This window comes from Chiloscyllium punctatum, chromosome 2 (assembly GCF_047496795.1).
Source record: "Chiloscyllium punctatum isolate Juve2018m chromosome 2, sChiPun1.3, whole genome shotgun sequence".
NCBI classification, from domain to species: domain Eukaryota; kingdom Metazoa; phylum Chordata; class Chondrichthyes; order Orectolobiformes; family Hemiscylliidae; genus Chiloscyllium; species Chiloscyllium punctatum.
In genome coordinates this window covers 8,685,838-8,696,160 of record NC_092740.1, presented here as the reverse complement: position 1 = coordinate 8,696,160, position 10,323 = coordinate 8,685,838, and positions in this window count along the sequence as shown.

Sequence of the window (10,323 nt, the reverse complement as noted above, 5' to 3'; positions counted from 1 at the left end):
AGTCACTATTACCAATTCTTCTCTCCCTCAGTCCGGGGGAGCTGGAGCTAAATCTGTCCTTCCCATTATCCAGCTGAGACCAGGCAAGTCATCACCGGATCCAACAACTGCCCTGTGGAATGATGTGAAATATCCATCTAAACTTCTATTCTGTGTCACAGAATTAAGCAGCTGCCTCCTTCAAGAATTGTCCTGATCTGGAAAGCACTGCCTGACAGGGCGATGGAAACAGATTCAACAGGGGCATCTTTCAGAAACAAGGGATAAGTATTCAGAAAGGAGCAAGTTACAGGGTTATAGTGATGGACAGGGGGAGGGGGATGAACTGGATTGCTCTGTCAAAGAATGCCCAATGTGTACATTTAATCTCACACTCTATCACCCTGCTACAGGTTTCACTGCAGCAACATTGAGATATTCCTAACCAATGTTGTTCTTGCTGTTTTACAGTGAAGACTCAGCCTGCTCAGTATGTCTCAGTATATTCACTGGTCATTCCACTGCTCATCCTCCTCCTCCTCCTCATCGTCATTGTCATTGTCATCATCTTCATCACCTTCAGGAAGAAAGGAGGTGGGTTCTGTCGAGAACGAGGTTCATAAAACAATATGGTTCTGTTTTTGAAACAGCAATAAACAATGGCCCTGGATTAATTTTCCCTCACCGACTCTCTCCTCTTCAGTACATTCTCTGAAAACGCTGGCTTTGTCTTTGGTGGGTGGTGGAGGGTGGGCGAAGGTGGCCTGTTCAATAGTATCACCCACTGTCTGATGTCTGACTCATGGGTGATTGAAGATTGAGGCTGTTTCACAAGCAAGGCCATTCCACTCCATTCTATTAAACTCTGATGGATTAATCCCCATTCTTCTCCCCATTACTGTCAACTCTGAATGCACCAAAATGTCTTCTCATTCCCTTCCATTTGACAGAATCCCAACAGACCACACCTTTTCCATTCATTCTCACTCAGTACAGAATCTCGATGGAACATAAAGGAAGCTGCAATTTGAAACAATTCCTTTTTGTGTTTTTATTGTTAAAATTAATTTGCTGCAAAAAGACAACCTGGTGCCTCAGATAGTCTGAGTAACAGACATCTCGGGGTGGAATGGTAACAATGGCTCCTGTTCGGGCCTGTGCAGTGGGGGCTATGTTCAGGCACTGATCTGTTTTGGGGCTGACCTCGTGTCCTCCCTTTGCACTGGTTGATCAAATTAAAAACATAGTCTCTTTTTGAATACAGGAGTTACATTTGCTATTGTAGAAGGCAGTGGGACCAGCCCAGAACCTTGGGAATCGTGGCAAATGTAAAGCAATTGTTCAATTTTCCCAGCAGCTCCTCTTTAAAGACCCTGGGATGAAGTCCATCAGGGACTCAGGGAACTGTCAGTCCACAGCATCAATGATTTACTCAGGACCACTTCTCTGGTGTTTGGAATTTTCTGGGTTGCTCCTTCCTTTTCATTTCCAGATTTATAATGATCTGGAATGTTATTTTTATCCCTTATCCTGAAGACTGATGCAAAATACCCATTTAATGCAATTGGCATTTCCATGACTAATTCTACAAACTCCTGTTGTTTTTAAACCATCTTCATGTAATGTTGCCATATTCCCAGAGGACCACAGTGGTGTTCTCTGATCAGAGAGAGAGAGAGAGACAGATGACTGGTGGTGTGTTTAACCTGATAATCATCTTATCTCAAGTAAGAGTTGAAGTTGAAAAAGTGGGACCTTTGTGGTAAGATCAGCTAATGTGGTAACTGAATCCATGCTTTACATCCCAAGTCAGCTGTCTCACCAACATACCTGCAAAATGTCTCGAGAAACTCTAACTATCCACTCTTACATTACTGCCTAACTTTCTCTGGACAGTAAGATTTCCCTCCTTTTGAATTTTGTTGCCTTTGATTGATGATTTTTATATCCTGTCCAATCTTCTCACCTGTTCCTTTATTTTGTGTAAATATTTGTGTTTTCTTTCAGTTTGACACTGTCATTAATTTTTTTACAGTTATCTATTACTCCTCGTGAGATATCTGTATCTCTTGACCATTCCCTTCACATAATTTATAAGTGAACTTTAGCTCATTGACTGCTTATGATCAAAATTAAATCTCCCAGTGTGTTCGAAACAGGTACCCTGGGGTTAGTCTTGCCCAAGTAGTCTTTCTGGGTATAAAACAAGATGTATTTTTGAGTACTGTACTGGGGATGAGTGCTGGGGTTGACACAGAGCTTTTATTATTTTTAATTTATAAAGAAGTATTTTGGCATTAATACGATAAAGTTTAACTCTATTTTTAAACTTTTTTGAACTTATGTCTTCAGTAGACACATGTTTTATCTTCATTTCTTTTGGGAATGAGCTTCTGCTATAGTATGACAGCAAACTCTGCAGCATCGTGCGCTTATCTTTCAGAGAGAGACCATTTCATCAGAAACAAAAACAACTCAAAATATGCTCGAGCAAACCTGTTTCAGTCTGGGACCTGACTTGTCCAGGAATAACATCAACTGGGACCAGAACAATATTAATACCTTTCTCTCCGTAGCTGTGTGGGTTTCCTCCGGGTGCTCCGGTTTCCTCCCACAATCCAAAAATATGCAGATCAGGTGAATTGGCCTTGCTAAATTGCCTGTATTGTGAGGTGAAGGGGTAATTGTAGGAGAATGGGTCTGGGTGGGTTGCGGGTCGGTGTGGACTTGTTGGGCCGAAGTGCCTGTTTCCACACTGTAGGTAATTTAATTAACTCTGATTTCTCTTCAGAGATGCTGCCAGACCTGCTGAGCTTTTCCAGCAACGTCTGTTTTTGTTGTTGGTCCATTATTGATATTGGACTGGGCTAAGGAGGACACCCCTAAGTAAAGCTTTAGCAATCAGATAAGATTCGAGAGATCACTGTATCTAACCGTGCAAAATATATATATTGTTGGTCAGGGATGGTTTTGCTTGAGACTCATCCAACTGTGGAGACAATGTGGCAAATTTGTTCATAATTTAACAAAATATTTACGAATTATTTTTATCTCTTTAGGGGGTTCACAGCAAATGGATCCGACCACAGCTTTGAAAAGGTAAGGTCATCAGTGACTGATATAAACGTGGTTGTAGAAATGCGCTGGGCCATAGAGTCATACAGATGTACAGTATGGAAACAGACGCTTCGGTCCAACCCATCCATGCCGACCAGATATCCCAACCCAATCTAGTCCCACCTGCCAGCACCTGGCCCATATCCCTCCAAACCCTTCCTATTCATATACCCATCCAAATGCCTCTTAACTGTTGCAATTGTACCAGCCTCCACCACATCCTCTGGCAGCTCATTCCATACATGTAACACCTCTGTGTGAAAACGTTGTCTCTTTTATACCTTTCCCCTCTCACCCTAAACCTATGTCCTCTAGTTCTGGACTACCCGACCCCAGGGAAAAGACTTTGTCTGTTTATCCTATCTATGCCCCTCATAATTTTGTAAACCTGTATAATTCTCCGACGCTCCAGGGAAAACAGTCCCAGCCTGTTCAGCCTCTCCCTATAGCTCAAATCCTCCAACCCTGGCAACGCCCTTGTATATCTTTTCTGAATCCTTTCAAGTTTCACAACATCTTTCCGATAGGAAGGAGACCAGAGTTGCACGCAATATTCCAACAGTGCCTAGCCAATGTCCTGTACAGCCGCAACATGACCTCCCAACTCCTGTACTCAATACTCTGACCAATAAAGGAAAGCATACCAAACGCCTTCTTCACTATCCTATCTACCTGTGACTCCACTTTCAAGGAGCAATGAACCTGCAATCCAAGGTCTCTTTGTTCAGCAACACTCCTTAGGACCTTACCATTTAGTGTATAAGTCCTGCTAAGATTTGCTTTCTCAAAATACAGCACCCCGCATTTATCTGAATTAAATTCCATCTGCCACTTCTCAGCTCATTGGCCCATCTGGTCCAGATCCTGTTGTAATCTGAGGTAACCCTCTTCGCTGTCCACTACACCTCCAATTTTGATCTCATCTGCAAACTCACTAACTGTACCTCTTGTGCTCGCATCCAAATCATTTATGTAAATGACAAAAACTAGAGGACCCAGCAAATATTCCTTTGGCACTCCACTGGTCACAGGCCTCCAGTCTGAAAAACAACCCTCCTCCAGCACCCTCTGTCTTCTACCTTTGAGCCAGTTTTGTATCCAAATGGCAAGTTCTCCCTGTATTCCATGAGATCTAACCTTGCTAATCAGTCTCACATTGGGAACCTTGTCGATTGCCATACTGAAGTCCATATAGATCACATCTACTACTCTGCCCTCATCAATCTTCTTTGTTACTTCTTCAAAAAACTCAGTCAAGTTTGTGAGACATTATTTCCCACGCATAAAGCCATGTCGACTATCCCTAATCAGTCTTGCCTTTCCAAATACATGTACATCCTGTCCCTCAGGATTCCCTCCAACAACTTGCCCACCACCGACGTCAGGCTCACCGGTCTATAGTTCTCTGGCTTGTCCTTACTGCCTTTCTTAAACAGTGGCACCACGTTTGCCAACCTCCAGTCTTCCGGTACCTCACCTGTGACTATCGATGATACAAATATCTCAGCAAGAGGCCCAGCAATCACTTCTCTAGCTTCCCACAGAGTTCTCGCGTACACCTGATCAGGTCCTGGGGATTTATCATTTCAAGACATCCAGCACTTCCTCCTCTGTAATCTGGACATTTTGCAAGATGTCACCATTTATTTCCCTACAGTCTATAACTTCCTTATCCTTTTCCCCAGTAAATATTCATTTAGTATCTCCCCTATTTTCTGTGGCTCCACACAAAGGCCACCTTGCTGATCTTTGAGCTGCCTGATTCTCTCCCTAGTTACCCTTTTGTCCTTAATATATTTGTAAAAGCCCTTCGGATTCTCCTTAATTCTATTTGCCAAAGCTATCTCATGTCCCCTTTTTGCCCTCCTGATTTCCCTCTGAAGTATACTCCTACTTCCTTTATAGTCTTCTAAGGATTCACTCGATCTATCCTGTCTATCCCTGACATATGCTTCCTTCTTTTTCTTAACCAAACCCTCAATTTCTTGAGTCATCCAGCATTCTCTATACCTACCAGCCTTCCCTTTCACCCTGACAGAAATATACATTCCCTGGATTCTTGTTATCTCATTTCTGAAGGCTTCCCATTTTCCAGCCGTCCCTTTACTTGCGAACATCTGTCCACCCAATCAGCTTTCGAAAGTTCTTGCCTGATACTGTCAAAATTGGCCTTCCTCCAATTTAGAACTTCAACTTTTAGATCTGGTCTAACCTTTTCCATCACGATTTTAAAATAAATAGAATTATGGTCGCTGGCCACAAAGTGCTCCCTCACTGACACCTCACACACCTGCCCTTCCGAAAAAGAATCTTTTATCTCAACTCTCTGCCTTCTGTCAGATAGCCAATCCTCAATCCATACCAGTAGCTCACCTTGAACACCATGGGCCCTCACCTTGCTCAGCAGCCTCCCGTGTGGCACCTTATCAAAGGCCTTTTGGAAGTCTAGATTGACCACATCCACTGGGTTTCCCTGGTCTAACCTACTTGTCACGTCTTCAAAGAATTCCAACAGGTTTGTCAGGCACGACCTCCCCTTACTAAATCCATGTTGACTTGTTTGAATCTGACCCTGCTCTTCCAAGAATTTAGAAACCTCATCCTTAATGATGGATTCTAGAATTTTACCAGCAACCGAGGTTAGGCTAATTGGCCTATAATTTTCCATCTTTTGTCTTGATCCTTTCTTGAACAGTGGGGTTACAACAGCGATCTTCCAATCATCCGGGACGTTCCCTGACTCCAGTGACTTTTGAAAGATCTCAACCAACGCCTCCGCTATTTCCGCAGCCACCTTCCTGAGAACTCTAGGATGTAGCCCATCGGGGCCAGGAGATTTATCAATTTTAAGACCTTTTAGCTTTTCTAGCACTTTCTCTTTTGTAACGGCAACCATACTCATCTCAGCCCCCTGACTCCCTTTAATTGTTGGGATATTCCTCATGTCTTCCACTGTGAAGACTGACGCAAAGTACTTATTAAGTTCTCCAGCTGTTTCCTTCTCTCCCATCACTCGGCTTCCAGCATCAGTTTGAAGTGGCCCAATGTCTACTTTTGCCTGTCGTTTGTTTCTTATGTATTGAAAGAAACTTTTACTATCATTTATAATTTTGAGAAGCTGCTAGAGCACTCAGAGTTGGAAAGTAATCAATAGACTGAGGTAAATGACAGGTTAATGATTTCTGAGCAGGATTTGTCACTTTCCAGCTGTTTGTAAATCTCAAGCTCCAGATTCACCGTCTCCAAATTAACCTGCAATTTATCCTTATGCAAAACTGAAATGTTGCTTATTTTTATCACAGTGGATACTTTGAGTTGTAATGAATGTTTTATGGAGGGAAAGGTTAAACTGTTATCACTTGCAGTGAGTGCTGAGGATAAAAAGGATGTTTTTGTGAATCCTACTATTTTCTCCCTTGCTCTCCGAGCAGCTGAATTTCCATTGGGTGGGAATGTGATTTCCTGATCATTCCCCACTTTCCAAGATTTCCATGCCCTGTAATATCCTCCAAAGTTACAGCAGATGGGAAGCCCCTGCAAGCACTTTCCCCTCATCTCCAACACCCTCCCTCCCTGCCCTGTGACTAGTTGCTCCAAGCTGAGCCAGAGCTGCCTGGAATGATCTGTCACTGTGATTCCTGACAGTGTCTGCACAGCCCTCCCTGTGTTACAGCAGCTGACTACACCTTGGGTTCCCTGGGTGCCAGCCATATTCTGATGCCAAGGCAAAACTGTTTCTCATGACAATTTATTCAAGGATGACTTTTCTGATTGTGTCTACATCTGAGTATCTGTGATTTCTAGCAAAGTTCATTCCATTAACTGTGTTTATCACTCTTTGGAATCTGTTCTCTGTGTAACCAAAGCAAGAGATTGATGTACAGTAAGAATGTTCCTTTCTGTGACCTGACAGAATGCATTTAGATTCCTTGGAATATTCATCTTCCTTGTGTATTTTTCAGGAATGATCCAAGTTCATCCAGCATTCCCGGGACTGATCAGGCCCCGCAGCTCACTGCCCCAGGTACTGTCTGTACTCTAACTGACCGATCATTGTCCATTTCAGAGACTCTAATGGAGAGAGTGTGAATCCTGGAGAGATATTCAGGGACAGACTGTTACATTGAGTTAAACCGTTCTCCAGCACCGAATAAAGCCCTTCGGCCCATTGAGTCTGCATCAGTTGAAAACTATCCCCACCCCCATCCTTAACCCTTCACACTTATTGCACAGATTGACGTCTTTGATAGATGAACCTTTTAACTTTCAGACCATTCAATGTAAATGAATGAAAAGCTATGGGTTTCCATTAAGGGAGCTGACCAGACTCTGGATTATTGTTCAGGCAATGGAGATGGAAATCTTCTCCTCAGTCACTGACCCTGGATGGATTCTTGGACAATAACCATTTCCGATTCCCTGAATCATCTGGCTGAGTAACTGGCTCGGCCCGGTCCTTGCTGCCTCGAGCTGTTCACGGCCGGTCTGTCTGCTGCTTCGGTATGGGTCAAGGAAAACAGTCCAGTTGGGTGTCACACGTCTCAAATGACTCCCAGTCGCTGGGCTGCTGTGGGGAACCTGAGGGTCGGGTTCATGCTCTGGGGAGAGGGGTTCAATTTTCACCATGGCAACTTGTAATATTTACATTTAATTATTAAATCTGGAAGCATAAACTCAACTCTGTGATGGTGGCCATCTGAATTAACATTAGTTGTTGTCTTAAAAAAAGTTTCTGTTTGGCAGTCTCCTTCAGGGAAGCAAACTTACCATCTTTACCCAATCTCCCCGACAGGTGACTTCAGATCCCCATTTCAACCTCAGTTGTCCTTTTAGGAGCGATTGAATGCAATGTGTCTGACTCTGACCTGCTGCCCTCTGAAATGGCCAAGCAAGCCTCTCACTTCAAGGGTGTTCAGGGATGGGCAACAAACGCTGGCCTTGCCTGTGAGTCCCACGTGCCTTGCAAGGATATGAAAACTACTGAATTTGTTCTCATTCTCTTCTCAATCCCTGAATCCTCCAATGATCCCCCCTGCCTCACCTCAACTCTCCACCAGCGTCCAACATTGAACATAGAACATTACAGTGCAGCACAGGCCCTTTGGCCCTCAATTTTGTGCCGACCTGTGAAACCAATCTGAAGCCCATCAAACACTATTACATTTTCATCCATATGTTTATCGAATGACCATTAAATGCTCTTCAAGTTGGCGAGTCTACTGCTGTTGCAGGCAGCGTGTACCACTCTTATACGACTCTCTAAGTAAATAAGCTACCTCTGACATCTGTCCGATATCGTTCCCCCCTCAATTTAAAGCTATGCCCCTTCGTGCTAGCCATCACCATCTGAGGAATAAGGCTCTCACTGTCCACTCTATCTAACCCTCTGATTATTTTATGTTTCAATTAAGTCAGCTCTCAGCCTTCTTCTCTCTTATGGAAACAGCCTCAAGTCCCTCAGCCTTTCCTTGTAAGACCTTCCCTCCATACCAGGGAACATCCTCAAAATGTCCTCTGCACCCTTTCCAAAGCTTCCACATCCTTCCTGTAATACGGTGACCAGATCTGCATTCAATACTCCAAGTGCAGCCACACCAGAGTTTTGTATAGCTGCAGCATGACCTCATGGTTCCAAAACTCAATCCCTTCACTAATACAAGCTAACACATTGTATGCCTTCTTAGCAACTCTATCAACCTGGGGAGAAACTTTCAGAGAGCTATGTGCATGGACACGGAGAACTCTCTGCTCATCTACACTACTAAGAATCTTACAATTAGTCCAGTACTCTGTACTCCTGTTACTCCTTCCAAAGTGAATCCCCTCACACTTTTCCACATTAAACGCCATTTGCCACCTCTCAGCCCAGCTCTGCAGTTTATCTATGTCTCTCTTTAACCCACAACATCCTTCAATATGATCCACAACTCCACCAACCTGAGTGTCATCTGCAAATTTACTAACCCATTCATCAAAGCCCTCACCCGGGTCATCCACAAACATGACCCAAAACAGATCCTTGGGTACACCACTAGTAATTGAACTCCTGGATAAACATCTTCCAGCAACTACCACCCTCTGTCTCCTTTCACATAGCCAATTTCTGATCCAAACAACTAAATCACCCTCAATCCCATGCCTTTGTATTTTGTGCAGTAGCCTACCATGGGCAACCTTACCAAATGCCTTATTGAAATCCATATACACAAGATCAACAGCTTTCCCCCCCATCCACCTGTTTGTTCACCTTTACAAAGAACTCAATAAGGTTTGTGAAGCACGACCCTCACAAAACCATGTTGACAATCCCTAATTAACTTATTCCTTTCCAGATGATTATAAATCTTATCACTTATAACCTTTTGCAACACGTTACCCTCGTTACTCACTGGTCTATAATTACCAGGGTTGTCTCTACTCCCCTTCTTGAATAAAGGAACAACATTTTCCCTCCTCCAGTCTTCTGGCACCATTCCTGTTGACAACGACAACATAAAGATCAAAGTGAAAGGCTCATCAATCTCCTCCCTGGCTTTCCAGAGAACCCATGGTAAATCATATCCGACTTATCTATTTTCACACTTTCTCGAATTGCTAACACCTCCTCCTTGTGACCATCAATCCCATCTCGTCTAGTGGCCTGTATCTCAGTATTTTCCTCGACAACATTATCTTTATCTTGTGTGAATACTGAGAAAAAACATTAATTTACCGCTTCCCCTATCTCCTCTGACTCGGTGTACAACTTCCCACTACAATCCTTGTATTGGCCCTAGTCTTACTCTTGTCATTCTTTTATTCCTGATATCCCTATGGACAGCCTGAGGGTTTTCCTTGATCCTATCTGACAATGGTGTCTTATGTCCCCTCCTGGCTCCTCTTAGCTCTCTTTTTAGGTCTTTCCTGGCTAGCTTGTCACTCTCAAGCACCCTAACTGAGCCTTCACATCTCATCCTAACATAAGCCTTCTTCTTCCTCTTGACAAGAGATCCAACTTCCTGAGTAAACCACGGCTCCCGCGCTCAGTAACTTCCTCCCTGCCTGACAGGTACATATGTATCAAGGACCCACAGTAACTGTTCCTTGTATAAGCTGCACATTTCAATTGTGCCCATCCCCTCCAGTTTCCTTGCCCATCCCATGCATCCTAAATCTTGCCTAATCACATCGTAGTTGCCTTTCCTCCAGCTCATAACTCTTGTCCTGCAATATATACCCATCCCTTTC